This window comes from Osmerus eperlanus, chromosome 7, assembly GCF_963692335.1.
Source record: "Osmerus eperlanus chromosome 7, fOsmEpe2.1, whole genome shotgun sequence".
Classification (NCBI taxonomy): domain Eukaryota; kingdom Metazoa; phylum Chordata; class Actinopteri; order Osmeriformes; family Osmeridae; genus Osmerus; species Osmerus eperlanus.
In genome coordinates, this window is record NC_085024.1 from 1,555,928 (window position 1) to 1,576,660 (window position 20,733).

The following is a 20,733-nucleotide window of genomic DNA, read 5'->3' on the forward strand; positions in this document are numbered from 1 at the left end:
ACACACACACATGCACACACACACGCACACACACATACCCACCCACACCCAAATGCATACATACACGCAGGCATGTAGATGGTTGGCTACAGCCAGAGAGAACTGGCTGTGAAACAGCTTCTCCTGTTACCTGAGCTCTGCTGGGGAAGTCAGAGGAGCCAGAGAGTGTTACACTGTGTGTGCTCTCTGTACACACATGTACACACACACACATGTACTCACACACGCCCACACACACGTGTGTGTGTGTGTAAACTTGACCTACATTCTAACTGTTATTAAATGACACAAAAAACACTGAATGACTGAAAACACTCCTAACAGGCAGGGTGGAAATCAAGCTGGCCAGGAGTGATCTGGCCAGGAGTCATGTGACAGTCCAAAACAACACAGTCATACATGTCATATCTGGTCATACATGTAACAACTGTCTAGCTGTGGTGTCCTGCAGTCATAACGTGCTACTTTGCAGTTGTCATGGGAAGTTGGAGACAGATGATTTGAGAGGGATTATCTCTCTGAGCTGTGGAGTCACCCGGCTGGGGACAACATGGACCAACTGAAAACATACAGCAGACAAACTGCTGACATGACACCTTCAGACTGTTCTGACACACAGGCAGACAGGCAGTCAGAAAGACAAATAAACTATAAATATGTTATCCACTTCCCACTGCCCACATACTTTCCTGTTGATCATATCATGTTTGTAAAACATTAAACAGTAAACAATGACTTCAGACGGAATCAGACGTCAGTACAGCACAGCGTTGATCTAAGCTCGTTTATTAAAGCAGCAACATAACAAGATTTCAGGAGACAGGATGAGGGCAGACCATCTCTAAGCACAGTGCTAACACACACACACACACACACACACACACACACACACACACACACACACACGTGTTACCAGTCTGTACCTCACTCACATCCTGGCTGCTGAGGAGAGATGTTCTCCAGGAGCTCTGACTCAAACCTTCTCCTACTCAGGAACAACGTCAACACTTAAGAACATCCAGAGATCATTCAGGGGTTCAAACATTATATATTGTCTTTTTACAGATCACTGATCACAGACACACACAGTCATGACACCATCTCATCATGCCTCACACCTGAGACCCCAGATTTGACATATTCTGTCAAATGAACAGTTGACATACAAAACATTGACAAAGGCATTTTTAAATCTTTACATTGAAATGTTATATCTTGTACACCCTTTGATCTGGTTGATGAGGGCCGGACTGTTAAGGTCACTTCTCTCTGAGGTGCCGTCCCTTCTCTCCGTACGGTAAAATAGAAACATGCCAGGAGACATTTTCACCCCAGCGCTCCCTCCCTCCTCCCCATCCTTTTGTCTCTGTGAGAAATGGGCTGATTTTGGTGACTCATCACTGCCTGTCCAATGGGATGTCTTGGTTTGGGGTTGTGTCCTGTCCCGGCATGAGGGACTCAGGGTGTTTCTGCCCAGTGATGTGGAGGTGGGCGTGGATTCAGGGCGGAGCCTGGGCTATGGGCGGGGTAGGGGAGCAGACACGCAGAGCTCAACGAGGCTTGAGCCTGTCACACAGCATCACATCTGCCCCAGCACGAGCATGCGCCCTCAACTATCCCTCTCTTCACCCTCTCCTCACTCCTCCCCCTCCCCTCTGTCTGTTTCAGCTGGCCGTTACATGCATTTCTGCTTCTGAAGGTGCTTGCAGTTCCTTTATTGCCACCGTTTATTAGGCACCAGCCACTGAACTAACACTGAGTACAAAACATATACAATACTAAAACTAACTTCCAATAGGATGAATCCAGCTAAACAAATTGTACTTGAAATGTGCCAACATCACACAGACTTTCTCCTAATTCTGACTAACATCCCTGACAAAGCAGGCAAGCAACGATCCATTTCATTTCAACTTTCTGATATCCTTCATATGCCTCCACAGAATCACATCAAACTCTTCCAAAGTATTAAAACATTAAAAACAAAATCCGAGGGGTGATGATCAACGAGGGCTCAGTTGAGGTAGAAAATACATCATGTCCTCCTCATGTAGTCTCCAGAGCACTTGTATATCTACAGCTGTAGAGAACCGTCTCCACAGCCCTTATATATCTGCAGCTGTAGAGAACCGTCTCCACAGCCCTTATATATCTGCAGCTGTAGAGAACCGTCTCCACAGCCCTTATATATCTGCAGCTGTAGAGAACCGTCTCCACAGCCCTTATATATCTGCAGCTGTAGAGAACCGTCTCCACAGCCCTTATATATCTGCAGCTATAGAGAACCGTCTCCACAGCCCTTATAGAGAACATACACATTAGTAGGTCAGGCTGTTGTAGATGGCATGCTGGCAGGATAACATTAGAGGCAGACAGGGAGGGTCACAAAATGATAACTAGCTGATACTGCTGCTAAACACCCCAACCTGTTCTACCCAGCCAGCCAGCCAGCCAGCCTGCACTGCACTGAAAGCCCTTCTTTACGAAGGACCCACATTCGTTGTCAGTCAGTCGGATGAGTGAGGCAAGAGGGTTCGCGGGCAGACTGGCACAGATTGACACCCCAGTGACAGGAAGACATCTGCTGTCTGGTCTGACCACTTCCTGTCGTGTGCAGAAGACACGCTCCTGTTGATGGTAGAACTACCAACACTGGAAGTGGCTGTGGAGTTTGATCTGCCAGCTCAGCAGAAACCAAACGGAGCTTAGTGCGAGAGAAGTAAAGAGCCTGACCTCTTATCAGGAACAGGATCTATAACCAGCAGGTTTTCCTCAGACTTTAGCACCCAAAATCATTACTGAAGTGCCACTGTACTTAGTGTCATTCAAATAGTCACAGCTTTATTTAATCATAAAAAACAACATTACAGAAATATACATTCATCTTATCGTTATTTTAAAAAACCTAACATGACAGCAATTTGAAATCTGATTTTCTTAGAGACGCATTAAGCTCCACACCCATGCAAAGTTTACTGATGGTTAGAAAGTGTTATAGCCTAGTGAATACTGGAGTTATAGGGATTGTTTCAAGAAAGCCACATGTCTTGAACAAGACTTAAATCGATTAATGCGATACTTTGTGAAAAAAGAATTGAAAACAAACAAAAACAAGGTAGCATTTTGGATCCTTCTGCCTCCTGATAGGAAGTTGCTAAAGTGAGTTTCACCAGTTGTGTTTGACTGTTTGCCGCCTACTAGATACTGAGCTTGCCATGTCGAGAGCCCGCCTTCCATCATTCCGAGACTCACATCAATGAGGAGAGCCTTCCCTTTAGAACTACTGTTCAGTTTCTCCCGCTTGCTTTGAGCGTCAGCGGGATTCACAGTTACTTTAGAATAACCTTTTTTCCTGAGCTTTTTATTTATTTTTGCCGTCCTTTTTTTTTATAGCTCAGAACAGTATCGATGGCGTCCCTCATCTCGTGTGTCTCTGCAACGACGGCAGCTCAGACCCGAGCACGTCTCCCTAAACCCAGGCCCACTAGGACCCTGGGGCCCTCCCCCACATGCCTGTCTCCCGGGGCCAGACCCTGACAAGCTAAACACCAGAAGCAGCTCTCCCCTCCCCCACATGGTGAATTAGTGATCCAACAAAATCCAGTGTGAACTTGACTACGGCTGTAAAAAGGTGTGAAAGGTGCTGTTCTAGACCACTTCATTTCCTCGTCTTCTCCCTCCATCTCTCCTCCTCCTCCTCCACACCGAGGCTTTGGCTCGTTGACTTCACGCGGGCTCCAGGCAGCCCTGCCGGGGGTGGTCAGGGCCCAGGCTGGACACGGACTGTCTCGGTCATCTGCCGTGCGCTGTAGTAGGACAGGCTGAGCCCCATGATGGCCAGCATCATGGCGATCTGGTTCACGGCCCGGTCCTGAGGCTGGGTCTGCACCTCACCTGCCACCTGCCTCTGCAGGGGAGACAGCAGGGGAAACCATTTATAACAACAATAATCATAATAACAACAACAACCACAATCATCACAATCATATAACAATAACATTTTTATAATACAAAAAATTATTATCGATAACTAGTACAAGTCATAATATACTACTACTGCTACTACAAATAAGAATACTTTTTATTTGGCAGATACGCAACATAGGGGCAGGAAGAATTTAACCTCATCATCTTCAGTGAAATGCTCCAACACTGAGCTATACCCACCTGCTTAGCTGAGACACTATAACAAGGGACCAACACTGCACTGCCGCTTGATAAAAAAAGAACATCTAAAAAAATACTTTAAAAAAGTTACAGAATCTATCAATATTAGTTATTAATCGTGCAGGAGAACTCAGAGTACCAGTCATGTGGACTCAGCCCACTCCCTCCCCCCCCCCTCCTTTCCCCCTCCCAGGGCCAGAAAGATACAACAGCAGCCATTTTGAGCTCATGTCTGGAATCTACCGACATTCCTCCTGAAATAATGCCTCTGGGTCAAATCTCAACCTAATAAGGAGTTGTGATGGTTACATTCTCCATTATTGCTTTTCTCCACAGAAATTACACACTGAAGGCAGACTGGGGGGTTGTCTTACGAGCTGAAAATGTTTCCAGTCTGTGACAAATCCTAAACAAATTAGTCAGGAATGTTTTATAAAGTATTTAGTATTTATAACTTCAGGCCACACAATGGATGTTGGGTACTTCCAACGTGTAAAAAAACTGATCACACCACCAAACATGAGCGATAACCCTAACCCAGGAAACATGAGATCCCCTCATGGAACCAGTCACTTTCACGAACGCTCCGCTAGTCGTCATGACATCCGGTGGTCTGAACAGGGGGCAGCCATTGTCTTTCACTTAGCAGGAACATGAGGAAGAACGCTGCAGACAAAGGCTGATGGGCAATCACATCCACGAGAGGCTGGCGACCAGCATCGAGAACAAAAGGAGTCAGGGAATAATATCGCTAGCTTTAGCGTCAGCGCTAATCACATCACTGGCTGCAGAGATGAGACGATTACGGGACACAGATGGGGGGTCCCCATGCAGAGCTGTTGCCCCCAATAAGACCCCATTATACAGCAGGTTGGGTCACTGCTGGCCGACGGTTTGGAAAGGCTAATCCAGTTTTAACCACCACTCCTGTTAGCCTGCTAGCATAGCTCCCGTTAGCATGGCTAGCTACCGCGTGGACGCAGCCTGTCAGCAGGAGTTACCTAACAGACTCCGTTAGACGTCCACTCTGCCTCTGAACTTGGCAGTGTTTGATAATCAGGAAGTATTGTTCAGTAAGCGGTGAACGCCAACCCTTCCGGTTGCTCCAAGCGTCCCATTCCTGCGTGGGAATGTTTTTACACCATTTACATCAACTCACACAAACAAAGACTTGATGAAGTCTGATCTGGCATTTCCTATGTCAACGTGGATTATAACATTTGTATCCTTCATCATGACTGAACACACAGACTCATCACAGTATTCGGTCATCAAAGAACAGGGAAGTAAGACATTGAAAATATGCCAAACGCCTGATGGGTCTATGGAGGCACATACATACAGGCCCATCAAGGACACTTACTGAACATGATCAAATATTCATGGAGCCAGATAGCCATTCTGCAATCTGTTCTACACTGTAGCATAAGTGTCCATTCAACTACAGCACTTCCTCGTTACTGTGCTCGGCATTCACCCCTCTGTAAACCTGCATTCAAGACCTCACAATGGGACATGAATCAGTGGCACAGAGTCGTAAAGGTCGGTCCCTGATCTTTAAGGAGAAGGAGATCCTTTCAAGATGTCTGACAGAAGCGACTATACAAGTACACCGCTCATCACAGTTTAGGTTGTGAGGTAGTTTTAAAAGGTTTAGTTAAGGTCCAAGCTGAGCTGTTCGACAGCCATGGATGCAGAACATACCTGGAGGAGGCGGAAATATCCAGGGGTCAGTCTGCCCAGTCTGATGATCATGTCTGGGAGGACCAGGAGGGCTGGGAGGACCAGGAGGGGGGCTGCTTACACAGCACTGGAGACCTGCAGACAAGAGAAGAAGAATCTGTAGTTCGGTGGAGGTTTTGTTTTAGTTTATTAGGCGGGGGGTGGTGCGTCCTTTGTGTTAAGGGGAGAGCCATAGAAAGATGGTATTTCATTGATGTTTTGAATACACACGACAATAAAGTCAAACTTGAACTAACTGAATTAGTTGTGAAAGGCAATCAGACGAAGAGACACTATCGACGTGCAAGAGAAACTCAAAGGCTGCCAGCGTGTTCAAACTGCAAAACTTCCAGAACCATGCATCCACAGAGTACACATACAGAGCTGCTAACTGAGGTATCCCACTAGGAGAGGAGACCGAACCAGGAGCAAGGCTCTGGCCAGGAGACAAACTAGAAAAGTCTCAGTGTTTTATAAAAGACACGAACTCTTTAACCCTCGTGCTGCCTTCGGGTCACATGACCCAAAGGTTCATAACGAACCATCATTGTGTTTACCCAATTTTACCCAATACAAAACCATATAAAAATACTTTTCTTTTAACCTTCGCAATGTGGGGGGTCTGAGACAGCCCGACGGTTAAAAGAAAATGCTTCACTTTGTTTTTGTATGCGGTAAAGTTGTCGCAATACGACGGTGGGTCACAATGACTGATGGGTCAGAACGACCCGAGGAGAACACAAGGGTTAAGCCCAAGAATGCAATAACCACAATCCTTGTTTCCCTGATTCAGCCTCGTCCAGTCAAACTCCCCTCACCCAAACCAGACCCGATCAAGAGGCAGCAAAATAACTTTCTACATCTGGTAGAAACTTTCTCGATCTACCTACTTGGCAATGTTTCTGAGAGTCTATTATTTCAGTATAGCCCCTGGTTATTGAACGAGTCTGAACCAGTGCTACAGAGATTCTATTCACAGCGCCTTCAATGCCATACGCAGATCATTTTTTAACATTAATTTCAGGTCCGTTTAAACTTTGAATATAATTAGATGTAACGAGCTAGCCTTAAATGATCACCTCTAGACGTTTCTTTCTAACTTACACAGCATTCCATGTCACCACAGCATTCCATGTCACCATCTATTACAAATGACGGGCGTTAAGGTACGAAAGCAAGTCTAACCAGTGTGAGGTGACATTTGGAAAATGGTTGGACTTGCTACACTTTGACAGGAAGAGGTTTAGGTCAGGAACCAGACAGGGGAGAGGAAATCACCACTACAAACGACTGTTCTTATAAAACAACAAACTGAAAGCTAAAAGTCGGAAGTTGTCCGGACTTTACAAATCTCTGAACGTCACAACAGCTGGATTAGAGGAAATCGACGGGTTAGGAGGGGTTGTGCAGGGAAGGGCTGTGTCTGAGGGGTTTGTCTGCCAACCTGGTTGCGATTAAACTCTTTAGTTCAGGTGGAAAAACACAAAAACGCCAGGTTTCCAAGTTGCTCCAGGGCAAGAGTGTCTGTCCGGAACGTGGCAGTCAGCTGCAAGATCCTCCCCTCCCAGGGTCCCTGGTGAAGAACCAGTAGATCTGATCCCAGCCTCAGAGCCAGACATCCACAGCCGAACGCCAACTCTAAGTAGTTTGGGTTTCTGAACCTGAGGGATGGAGACTGAGAGCTTCCTCTCTGAGCTCCTCCCTCTTATACTGCTGCCTCTCACCAAACCAGATCTACTGGCTGGCCCAACACCCCTCCCGCTCCAACACATGCGCACGGCCCCCTTCCTCAGGGCTCGCGTGTCTGCTCCATCTCACGCCACAACACAGCTACCAAACTGTCAGATGCAATTTGTTCATCTGGGCAGAAAACAGGAACAAGAGAAAAAACACTTCATAAACTATGTCTACGTTGCAGCGCCGGATTACATAACTGCTTTGACATGCCCGGTTAATCTCCTCCAACTGTAGCTGATATCAGAAAATACAGAGGGGTGGGTTCCTATTCCAGCACCGACCAGCCCTCACCCTGAGGAGGTCTGGGAAGATGGAGGGTCTGTAAGGACTCTAGGATGCAGCAATGGTTCCTGTCTTATATAAACCCCTTCCATTCCACCGGACTAATACTGTTGTTCCAGTGCCATCCGTAGATCTCCCAAAGGGATGATGTAATCTTTGTTTGCTTTGCATAATCACTGAGTCTTCCTCTACAAATGGTACAAAAAACAAGAAAGTGCCTCGGCGTCCATTCTCATTCTCCAGACCGCCTCAGGAAATTTAATTTCAAATACAATTTGTTGAGCAAAATGCTGGGATCTACCAATCTGATTTGACTGTTGACACAACATCTTGGTGTACTGAAGGGTTTCATGGCCAAGGAGCATGGACAAGTATTTGGGCGCATGGGTGCGAGCGAGTTCTAACCATAGACATACAATGTATGTTTTTAACCTATTGCAGCTATCAGTTACGTGAAAAGAGATGATGTAACCCGAAAATGCTCAAACCGGAAATGTTTATTCCTCTTTTCTTTTTTTTTAAAGAGATTTCAATTAAATCATGCCTCGGATAAACCTCATAGGCTGTGTCCTGCGATAGCTAACTGCATCTGTCCTGCGCTGTAACAGCCTGGCTAGCGATCTTACTAGCTAACCTTCACACTCGGTGTGAACAATAGAACTAAGCAAACTAACGTCCAACACAACACATACCAAAATAAACACAAGTTCAACAATAGAAACTTAAACAATGCTTCCGTCAACAAATTTTTGTCCCCTTCTGTCCTACTGCAAGCCATGCTGAAAACCAAGAGCGCAGTTGCGACCCTACATGAACACCAGTGCGAATACAACATAAAAACTACATTTCCCATTAATGAGTAGTTTGAACCCATCCACCACAGAGGACCTCATTCGGATCAGTACAGAGGCGCCCTCCCTGGAAATGTTTGACGCCTCTAAATGTGCTGAAAACGGACTGTCAGCTGGAAAAAGATCAAGACTCCCATGCTACAAAGCTTGGCCAAGCCAGTCAGTTTGAAACAATGTTACAATGAATACAAAAAAGTTATAAATGAATATGTAATGAATAAATAAGAAACCAATCCTGTTTTCCGGTCAATTTTTTATAATTCATTCAAGTCTAATAACGATGCAATGTTTAAAGTTTGTAAAAACAGAAACTGACTGTGCCCCTAAATGTTTGTCTGTGCCCCTAAAGTTTTTCACTTGGGGGCAAATGTGCTCCAGCAAAAAAAAAAAAAAAAAGTTTGCGTCGAGCCCTGCATGGACCTGATCACATTAAAGACCAATCCTCTGGCTGTTAAAGCTCCCAGCAAAGCAGGGGTCTGACAAACAACCTTAAATAAGCCGATTGCTCTGGCATCTCAGGAACAAGCCGATTAAGGAGAAGTGAATTAAGGCACACCTTTCTCTGGTGTTAGAAGGAGCTTCCACATCCCAGTCCGGACCACATGCTGACAGGAGATGGAGGCCAGCTGAAGCCCAGACACGGAGGCCAGCTGAAGCCCAGACACGGAGGCCAGCTGAAGCCCAGACACGGAGGCCAGCTGAAGACCAGACACGGAGGCCAACACAGAGAAGGTGCTGGAGAAGGCTCTCCATCAGAGAGTGAGCTAACACCAGACAAAGACTCCCAGTGTGAGGGAACAGAGCCTTGTTAAATCAAGGCACAGATTAAAAAGACCATACTTTCCTGGCAATTCTGAACTTTCCAAGAAAAACATGGGATCATGGTATTTGTAAAGTTTCTTAGCAATTCCAAGAAAGTAAAGTTTCAGATCGAGATAATTTCCCTGGAAAAGTGCGTACATTGTTAGGGATTTGCAAGTCTTTAAGTTCACACTTTTATGTACATGGAAAGCTTTGTATTTGTGTTCTCAGATCAGCATACCATCCATCGTCATCATATTAGATTTTATAAATCAAGAAACTGGTGATCAAACTGCTTAACTAACACAAAGTGAAGATCTATGACAATCACATTCCATCTCTCAACATCAACAACTACAGGACAACACAATTAATCCTGATGACACCACACCTACATACCAAGTCATGAAGTCTGTGCATTCACTCCTCATGACTCAGCAGTAAATGTCCTGCTGGCACCGGAAGGATCTGAGGAGGCCTGGGCCTGCAGGCCTCTCCCCACAGCTAGCTAGCTCTCCCTCAATACAACAGCCGTCACAAGAAGACTTGACTGGGAACCACCTGACACGTGCGTCAGCCTCTACTTGGGTGCTGCACGTAAAGAGAGTCCATGTCGACACGTCGGTAAACACGCAGCTCGTCTTTCAGCTGCTTTCGTTTGCCGATTGTGGGAAAGCAACTGCAGATCACGTTCAGTGTTGAGGAGAAACCAATCCAGATTGAGCATTAAGGGATTTTTGCAAATGAATCAGTCGATATTTGACCACCTAATACTCTTTCAGGGAACGTAGAGGCGGTTTCTCTGGTTCAGGCAGAAGAAGGCCACAGCCTAGCTTTCAGAGCACAGAGCCAGAGCAGAGCGGTCTCAAACACACAGGATGGGAAGGGAGGGAGGGAGGAACTCTCCACATATACAACCTCATTATCATCCCGTCATTCAACGCTAGCCCTTACTGCACCAGTCGTGTGAGTATTCACTAATCACAGCGTCACGCTAAGCTCTTAGCCAATGTCAGGCTGTCTGCGCTCCTTCAGCCCGCCCCCCCCCCATCCTTACGCTGGAGAGGCGAGCTAAAAAGTCGTCCGCTAGGCGAGAGAGCCGCCAGCAGCTGTGCGGGTGCTGTCACCGCCCAGCACTAATCTGCCCTCGCTGCCTCCCATCTGATAGGCCAGCCTCTGGCTACATCGCTCCATTACATCGCTGGCCGGACAGAGGATTGCAAAACTGCAGTCATCCTGAGGCTGGGTTTAAGACCCTCCCCCGCATCAGACATGACTGTAGCGTGTGTGTGTGTGTAAGCACGCTAGCGCTTACGTGGTTTCCTAACATTTCCCCTGCACAGTCCAAAACTCCCCGATCGCACGGGTCCATATGTGATCTGGTTGTCTAGGAGGCCACCGCCAACCAGCTGGCTCGCCCATCTCCCAGCATGCATCAGGCTGAGCGGGGAAGTAGAACCTGAACTTGGCGTCCAGGAATCCCAGTTCCCATGATGCCGTTCGCATCTCTGACATTGGAGAGAGGGCCTCTATTAACCTCACAGTCCCCAGTCCCATAAAATGGCAGTTCAAGGAAGTTCAGGAGGATAGGATTCCCTGGCCAATTGTGGGATTTAACACCTTCAAAAAAACAAAACAACCTGATTTACACACAAGAGTCATTTGTGTTTCCTGCGACACCGTGATGAGATTAGACACCTCCCTTGTTGTCGGAGGAGTGTCCAAACAGCAGGACGACCACTGATGTGACTGGTCTCACCTCTCAGGGCACCGGTCTCACCTCTCAGAGCACCGACAGACAAATACTCAACTGGTGGATAGGTCTACAGCACACACACACTGCAGCTGACAGGAGCAGCAAGCGAGACAGCAAGATGGTGAGGAGCTTCCTTCCATGATGGAACAGAGTGTCCTCCGGGCAGTTCAACACACACACACACACACACACACACACACACACACACACACACACACACACACACACACACACACACACACACACACACACACACACACACACACACACACACACACACACACACACACACACACACACACACACACACACACACACACACACACACACACACACACACAGGCCTGTCACATGTCAGATCTACAGTAAAAAAGCCCTGCCACTGTTAATACTACAGCCAAGCTAGACACCGGGTCATCGGGCCAGCAACCACCACCAGCACCCACCACCGGAACCAGCAGACACTGCTCAGCACACCCTCTGGGCGCCCCTTTACAAGACCAGTTCATATTTAATAGTCTGTTCTCTACCCGCTTCGTGTGTGTGAAAGACGTGGACAGTTGAATTAACTAAACTCTAACTCGCCCCGTCAAACTAACAGTGTCTGCAAAATAGATGATGGAAATATTATTATAAAGAGCAAAGGTAAATAGAAAGAGAACATTTGGAGTTTCAAAGACTAGTCCTTACAGTTTTTGTTCTCCATCAAACTGAACTAAAACATTTGCAAGTCTAGAAATGGTGCCAAAGGATTCCTAAATGTTTATACCATACTTTGATATATAAGACAGACAACCACCGAAGACACATACATACATTTCGACAATCCCAATTTTGGCAGAGAAATTGATCAAAGTTTGTTGTTTTAAGAGTAAAAATCCACCCCTGCATCCCACAACTCAATATCAATTCAAACATGTCGTAGTTAGTCACTGTAACCTCAATAAATTTGACCTATAGCTCAGTAAGAGTGCCTTTGTTCAACAGAATCCGACAATTGACTTGGTCGAAGACTACGAATTTCAAATTGCTTGTTACTTTTTTAATTAGAGGATATGTTGCGCAAACATTTAATTAAAGGTAGCAGTTAAACCTTACCTGCAAACGTGCTCGGTTTGAGCTCGTTAATGTGTTCCCAAGCAAGCTGAGAAGTAAAAGCACACAATGTTCATGTGGCAGACTATATAGGAACCCTGTCCTATAGACACTTGAAGGGGGTGGGAGCTGCACGAGCCATTGAGCACACGCGCCAGTTGGTGTGCATGTTAAATGTGTGCAGTGTTATCATCTCGTGAGCGCCATGCAGTTTGTATTTTGGTTTTCCTTGGTTTCATGATATCATAACCTTTGACCATAATCCGTTTTAATAGTAATGTTTCCAAACGTAAGAAAAGGTCAATACCATTTTTGGGAATGCACACTTGGCTCCAGAGACAAACGTCAACCTTTGTCAAAAACAGGTTTTTACGCTTCATATTCTTGAACTCCTCGATCATGTCGATTTGTTTCGTTCAGAGACAGTTAGACGTGACCCAGTGTGCAGACGTTGATGTAAATATTGTAAGTGCACGTGTAGCTCAGTCTCACTGGCTGCTTGATATGATATCGACCCCTAGCAGCAGGGTTGGTGGTGTTGTCAACACGATCCTTATACAAACCGCTGAACTCTGCCCCACTCTCCTCTACATCTCCAAAGCGTGTTGACTCCCCTTCACGTAAAGGATCCTCTTCTTCCAGCCCCCTAGAACTGGAACTTGTACCCTTAGTTTGGTGTTTTGTGGAGTAGAGAGCGCCCCCTGCTGGGAAGACAAGCCGCTTTAGCTTATTTCAGGAGCTGACAGATATACGGTTCCTGCTGGTCTGACCGCTCACCTCCGGGTGGATGCTGCCCTCTACTGGAGGGGAACCAGAACAGCACCTCTGTCTCAGCCCTGCTGCTGCTAGCGTCTGGGCTGGTGTCCCAACATCTGGTGTCCCAACATGATGTGATCCCATCAGATTGACCTACCAGGGCTTGGGTGTGCACACCAAGGTTAAGGTGCAGGTCAGCTCTCTAGTTCTGCGCTACGGTAGGAAACTCTGACAAGGTAGGACAAATCACCAGAACACAGTGGACCACCTCAGAGCCGAGACCAGGTTTTTGAGCGGGTGGAGCTGAGACCTGTCTAACCTTTTCTACCTTAGCCGCATTCAGAGCGCTTTACAAACATTACAGCTCATCACCCATCACAACACTCATACAATCACACATCGACTAATCACCCATCACAACACTCATACAATCACACATCGACTCATCACCCATCACAACACTCATACAATCACACATCGACTCATCACCCATCACAACACTCATACAATCACACATCGACTCATCACCCATCACAACACTCATACAATCACACATCGACTCATCACCCATCACAACACTCATACAATCACACATCGACTCATCACCCATCACAACACTCATACAATCACACATCGACTAATCACCCATCACAACACTCATACAATCACACATCGACTAATCACCCATCACAACCACACATCGACTCATCACCCATCACAACACTCTCATACAATCACACATCGACTCATCACCCATCACAACACACTCATACAATCACACATCGACTCATCACCTATCACAACACTCATACAATCACACATCGACTAATCACCCATCACAACCACACATCGACTCATCACAACACTCTCATACAATCACACATCGCTGGCAGCGGAACAGGCATGTAAGGCGCTGTTAAGAGTCTGTTCAAGCTGTGAGTACAGACGCAAACATTTTAATTTAGTGTAGTGAGCTTTTTGAGATTTTATATTTGAGATGTGAGGTTGTTGCGCTGTTCTCATTGACACTGACCCCTGTGATAGTTATATTTGAGATGTGAGGTTGTTGCGCTGTTCTCCTTGACACTGACCCCTGTGATAGTTATATTTGAGATGTGAGGTTGTTGCGCTGTTCTCCTTGACACTGACCTGTGATAGTTACAACTGCTTCTAATCCTTATGTGCTGCACTTTTTGTACTTAGATAAAGATTGCATCTGCAAAAAGTATAAATGTAAAATGTATATTTGTAGTGATGTGTAAGATACACACAATATTAAGAATGCAGTGAAACAGACTGTTTTTGGATCATTTTATTCAAGAACATACATAACATTTGAATTCAAAGCTTCCTTCTTTTACAGAACATTATTTAATAAAACAAACAACAGAACATTTTCATCAGATTTAACAAATGATTACGTTCACATTATACATTTTATCTGGGTTGGATTTGGACTGTTGACCTAAAATGTGAATTACTGATAATCTTTTAACTGTTTCTAAATGTCAAGATCTCATGTTGGTAGTTTTCTAAATCATTTTGGTTTGAATTAGAATATTAATATTACATATAAAAAACTATAAGAGAGAGTGGCAAAACCCCTTCTCCCCTTAAACATTTTAGAAACACACTTTAGCTGCCTTATGATGCTATTTTGGTTTTAAAAGTAAATTTAAAATCCAAAATGTAGGAAAATATTTATGATATTCAGCAGTTAAAAAAACGGGATTAGTTAAAATGGACGGAAGTCATTTTATGAACATGGATATGGATGAACCCCCCCACCACCCCGGAACAGCTTTTATACATCAAGTGTAAGCCCACAATGAACTATAAATGATATTTAAATTTAATATAAAACTTGGTAAAAAATACTTATTTTAAACTGTACAGTCACCAAGTACACAGCAAGATAAACCGTTCCTTATTTGGCGTCGCCAGTTGCCTCAACTTTTGGTGCCTGTGAGTGAAGGAGACACAAGTTACTCAGTAATAATAGAAGCCCTCAGGGGTGCAGCTTAAACACACAGGACTCCTACACAGCACATACTAGGTATCATCATCAATCACTATCTTGATCAAGTAATCAAGATAACTTGAAAAGGACTGAAGGTCTATAGCACAAATGCATTTAGCATTTAAAACAAGGTGTTCTATACCACAGTAACAGTCTCTCTGAGAGGACCAGGGGGTTATACATCACAGTAACAGTCTCTCAGAGGACCAGGGGGTTATATATCACAGTAACAGTCTGAGAGGACCAGGGGGTTATATATCACAGTAACAGTCTCTCAGAGGACCAGGGGGTTATATATCACAGTAACAGTCTGAGAGGACCAGGGGGTTATATATATATATCACAGTAACAGTCTCTGAGAGGACCAGGTGGTTATTCATCACAGTAACAGTCTCTCTGAGAGGACCAGGGGGTTATATATCACAGTAACAGTCTCTCTGAGAGGACCAGGGGGTTATATATCACAGTAACAGTCTCTCTCAGAGGACCAGGGGGTTATATATCACATTAACAGTCTCTCTGAGAGGACCAGGGGGTTATATATCACAGTAACAGTCTCTCTGAGAGGACCAGGGGGTTATATATCACAGTAACAGTCTCTCTGAGAGGACCAGGGGGTTATACATCACAGTAACAGTCTCTCTGAGAGGACCAGGGGGTTATACATCACAGTAACAGTCTCTCTGAGAGGACCAGGGGGTTATATATCACAGTAACAGTCTCTCTGAGAGGACCAGGGGGTTATACATCACAGTAACAGTCTCTCTGAGAGGACCAGGGGGTTATATATCACAGTAACAGTCTCTCTGAGAGGACCAGGGGGTTATATATCACAGTAACAGTCTCTCTGAGAGGACCAGGGGGTTATACATCACAGTAACAGTCTCTCTGAGAGGACCAGGGGGTTATATATCACAGTAACGGTCTCTTTGAGAGGATCAGGGGGTTATATATCACAGTAACTGTCTCTGAGAGGACCAGGTTGTTTTATACCACAGTAACAGTGAGACAACAGAGATGTTATATATCACAGTAACATACCTGGTCTGACTTGGTATCCCCGTTCTCAGCTGGGCTCTTCTTTCCTTTGGGCTACAGAAATAAACCAGTAAATACACAACATTACTAATGTCTGTGCTTTAGATAAACAACATTACTAATGTCTGTGCTTTAGATACACAACATTACTAATATCTGTGCTTTAGATACATTTAGTCATTTAGCAGACGCTCTTATCCAGAGCGTCTCCAGATACACAACATTACTGTGCTTTAGAACAATACTGACTGCTCAGGGCTAAGGAGTAAGGCTAACCCTACATCCCCTGCACAGGGCTAAGGCCTACTATCAACTATCCCTACATCACTTGAACAGAGCTAAGACCTACTATCAACTGACCCTACATCACCTGAACAGGGTTAAGGCCTACTATCAACTGACCCTACATCACCTGAACAGGGCTAAGGCCTACTATCAACTGACCCTACATCACCTGAACAGGGCTAAGGCCTACTATCAACTGACCCTACATCACCTGAACAGGGCTAAGGCCTACTATCAACTGACCCTACATCACCTGAACAGGGCTAAGACCTACTATCAACTGACCCTACATCACCTGAACAGGGCTAAGGCCTACTATCAACTGACCCTACATCACCTGAACAGGGCTAAGGCCTACTATCAACTGACCCTACATCACCTGAACAGGGCTAAGGCCTACTATCAACTGACCCTACATCACCTGAACAGGGCTAAGGCCTACTATCAACTGACCCTACATCACCTGAACAGGGTTAAGGCCTACTATCAACTGACCCTACATCACCTGAACAGGGCTAAGGCCTACTATCAACTGACCCTACATCACCTGAACAGGGTTAAGGCCTACTATCAACTGACCCTACATCACCTGAACAGAGCTAAGACCTACTATCAACTGACCCTACATCCCCTGAACAGGGCTAAGGCCTACTATCAACTGACCCTACATCACCTGAACAGGGCTAAGGCCTACTATCAACTGACCCTACATCACCTGAACAGGGCTAAGGCCTACTATCAACTGACCCTACATCACCTGAACAGGGTTAAGGCCTACTATCAACTGACCCTACATCACCTGAACAGGGTTAAGGCCTACTATCAACTGACCCTACATCACCTGAACAGGGTTAAGGCCTACGATCAACTGACCTTACATCCCTCGTCTGTGTACTAGGCTACATGCTTAACAGCACCAAATCTAAACACGGGTTATTTGAAGAGTTTCAGTATTACACAAGTAGATTTTTATCCCATGAAGACGAGTTTAGGATTTCACTACGACCATCAATGCTGACTCTGCCAGAGAAACACACTACTGACTCTGAGGTGGACAGAGAAACACACTACTGACTCTGAGGCTGCCAGAGAAACACACTACTGACTGAGGCTGCCAGAGAAACACACTACTGACTCTGAGGTGGACAAGGAAACACACTACTGACTCTGAGGTGGACAGAGAAACACACTACTGACTCTGAGGTGGACAGAGAAACACACTACTGACTCTGAGGTGGACAGAGAAACACACTACTGGCTCTGAGGTGGACAGAGAAACACACTACTGACTCTGAGGTGGACAGAGAAACACACTACTGGCTCTGAGGTGGACAGAGAAACACACTACTGGCTCTGAGGTGGACAGAGAAACACACTACTGGCTCTGAGGTGGACAGAGAAACACACTACTGGCTCTGAGGTGGACAGAGAAACACACTACTGGCTCTGAGGTGGACAGAGAAACACACTACTGGCTCTGAGGTGGACAGAGAAACACACTACTGGCTCTGAGGTGGACAGAGAAACACACTACTGGCTCTGAGGTGGACAGAGAAACACACTACTGGCTCTGAGGTGGACAGAGAAACACACTACTGGCTCTGAGGTGGACAGAGAAACACACTACTGGCTCTGAGGTGGACAGAGAAACACACTACTGGCTCTGAGGTGGACAGAGAAACACACTACTGGCTCTGAGGTGGACAGAGAAACACACTACTGGCTCTGAGGTGGACAGAGAAACACACTACTGGCTCTGAGGTGGACAGAGAAACACACTACTGGCTCTGAGGTGGACAGAGAAACACACTACTGACTCTGAGGTGGACAGAGAAACACACTACTGGCTCTGAGGTGGACAGAGAAACACACTACTGGCTCTGAGGTGGACAGAGAAACACACTACTGGCTCTGAGGTGGACAGAGAAACACACTACTGGCTCTGAGGTGGACAGAGAAACACACTACTGGCTCTGAGGTGGACAGAGAAACACACTACTGGCTCTGAGGTGGACAGAGAAACACACTACTGGCTCTGAGGTGGACAGAGAAACACACTACTTCCTGGAGGATAAACTGATCTGAGTTTGCGTCCCACCTTTGGTGCAGCTTTGTCCTTCTTCGGCTTCGGGGCTGGTTTGGCAGCTGTAGGTTTCTAAAACATGTGTAAGTTACACGCATATTTACCCCAAATACTACATTTCAGTGCAAAGAAATCCATGAAAATATAATGAGTCTATTATTCACAAACACTCAGCTCATAGACAACTGCTTCAACATTCTAAACATGATGCTGATATCAGCGAACATTCTAAACATGATGCTGACATCAGCGAACATTCTAAACATGATGCTGACATCAGCGAACACACAGTTGAAACTTTAAAGGAACTTACAGCTGACAACCGTGCAGAGCGTCTGGAAGGCTGAGAGCAAAAGCAAGAAAGAAAAATAGTCAATTAAAAGTGTAAAAGTTATTAAAATGTGACATATTTCATGATGAATCACAGCTTCAACAACACTCACCTCCTCCTTGCTCTTGGCTCCATCAGCCTGTTCAGAAAAATAAGAGAAGAAAACATTTAGTTTTGAAGTAGGTTGGGGGGGAAAATGACAGCTGTGTAAAGTACTGACTTAATCAGTGTTTGTTTACAGTGAGACTAAGGACTAATCTAAACCCTATGCCAACAGGCCTTTGTACAAACTGACATTATGAGTTTGACACAAACAAGTGCACATCCCAAAGGAACACCCGCAAACATTGATTTAGCCTGTTTATAAACATAACGACTTTAATGACGTAATCAGACCGGCAAGTCGAGCCTTCCTGGAACAACTTCCGCTAATGTATGGTTTTCTACAAGAACTTCCCGCGCTTATTCAAATTCAAATCTTGCTGTCATGACGACGTTACGCGCTTGACAGTTCGGTTCCTTTGTTTGCATCAGCGCGCGTCGGACAGCTGTCATGAGATTACCATGTAGCAAATCTTTCCATCATCTTGTGTTTTTAAGGATCGTGTACGTAGCTATCCCCCCTCCTTCCACGTTTCCCACTCGCTGTTATAATTCAACAAAACAGGCTGAACTGATCGCGTCGTAGTTTGAACGACAACCAGAGCCCCGCTGCAGGCAATGGCTATGCTTATCCCAATCGTGATGCGCAATTACGCATTGGTTGAGGATCTAGATCCATCTAAAGGTCTAGGGTAGAATATGAAATATTATGCCGTCAGTAATCACATACCCCGAGCATGTATCTTATAGCTACAGTTTAACATGTTATATACACAAAAAGTCAGCTAACTTGCTTCCTAGTTGAAGACGGAAATAGGTTTCCCGCATATTTTCTTAATTTCTTGGAGGTTCACATCTGGGCCTTAACTTCTGCCGTAAACATACAAAACCACGAGCTTTAGTTTCTAATTTTATTACATTTGTACATAATTAATGTAGAAAAGGAATGCGGTGTTCGAACATTAAATATTTGGTATAAAGTTCAGTTCAAGATGCGCATCACTGGCACAAAATCTGGCAAGCACGGAGTCAATCAAGGGGAAGCAGGGCGCGAGAATTGTCCTCGCCTCGAGACAGGTCGCTTCCCGAGCTAGCAAGCAAGTTTAACAGACATATACTTGATAAAAATTGATATTCATATAATTTTGCTGCTTCAGGACTAGTTTAGTTTGTTGGCTAGCCGATTTGTTAAGTCGAAAATGTTTTGAAATTCAAGGATGTCATCTGAAACGCTCGACCGCCATGTCTGTGATGACGTTCTTCTGATGCAAAATACAAACGGAATGCAACATAAACTGGCTAAAATACATGGCGGAGAATTTACCTAGCATTTTGTTCGTAAAAAAAGCATTCTTACCTTTCTTTTGGGCATCTTGATTACAGTTTTGGAGTTGAGTAGTAATTAAAAAAAATACAACTGTGTACCAAGTAGTTGTTTTTTCGGAAAGGGCTCTGTGTCACAACGTGCCTTGTGTGCAAGTACAATGGTGAATGTTTAAGGCGACAGAAGGTTTATTAGTTTTTATATTGAAATATAAGATCGAAACCGGTTTGATCCAGTTCTGTATTTTGAAGCCAGGCATTGGATACAAATAAAACCACATGCTTGTAGGCGTCACCAATTTCTTAAAGTGACAGTGTACTCAATATTGAGATCAAGATGGCGTAGTTCTTCAAAATAGTTTTCTGAATCATACAATGAAAATG

The 20,733-nt window shown here is 45.1% G+C and overlaps 2 long non-coding RNA genes across 5 annotated transcripts; both read right to left on the reverse strand.

The window, feature by feature from the left end:
• Nucleotides 1–2,819: 2,819 nt before the first annotated feature.
• LOC134024052 (uncharacterized) lies at nt 2,820–12,570 on the reverse strand. 4 transcript variants are annotated; one of them, XR_009930841.1, is made up of 3 exons: nt 12,415–12,570; nt 5,872–5,977; nt 2,820–3,907 (listed from the first exon to the last, which is right to left on the reverse strand). It is a non-coding gene; the product is annotated as an uncharacterized LOC134024052 (long non-coding RNA). The 4 variants fall into 4 exon arrangements; XR_009930840.1 differs by having other exon boundaries at nt 5,872–5,985; nt 12,415–12,548; XR_009930843.1 differs by lacking the exon at nt 12,415–12,570 and adding an exon at nt 7,334–7,578 and having other exon boundaries at nt 5,872–5,985.
• A 1,894-nt stretch (nt 12,571–14,464) lies between these two features.
• Nucleotides 14,465–20,583, reverse strand: LOC134024051 (uncharacterized). Its single transcript, XR_009930839.1, has 6 exons — nt 20,384–20,583; nt 19,037–19,063; nt 18,907–18,936; nt 18,609–18,665; nt 16,229–16,279; nt 14,465–15,130 (listed from the first exon to the last, which is right to left on the reverse strand). It is a non-coding gene; the product is annotated as an uncharacterized LOC134024051 (long non-coding RNA).
• Between the last annotated feature and the right edge of the window lie 150 nt (nt 20,584–20,733).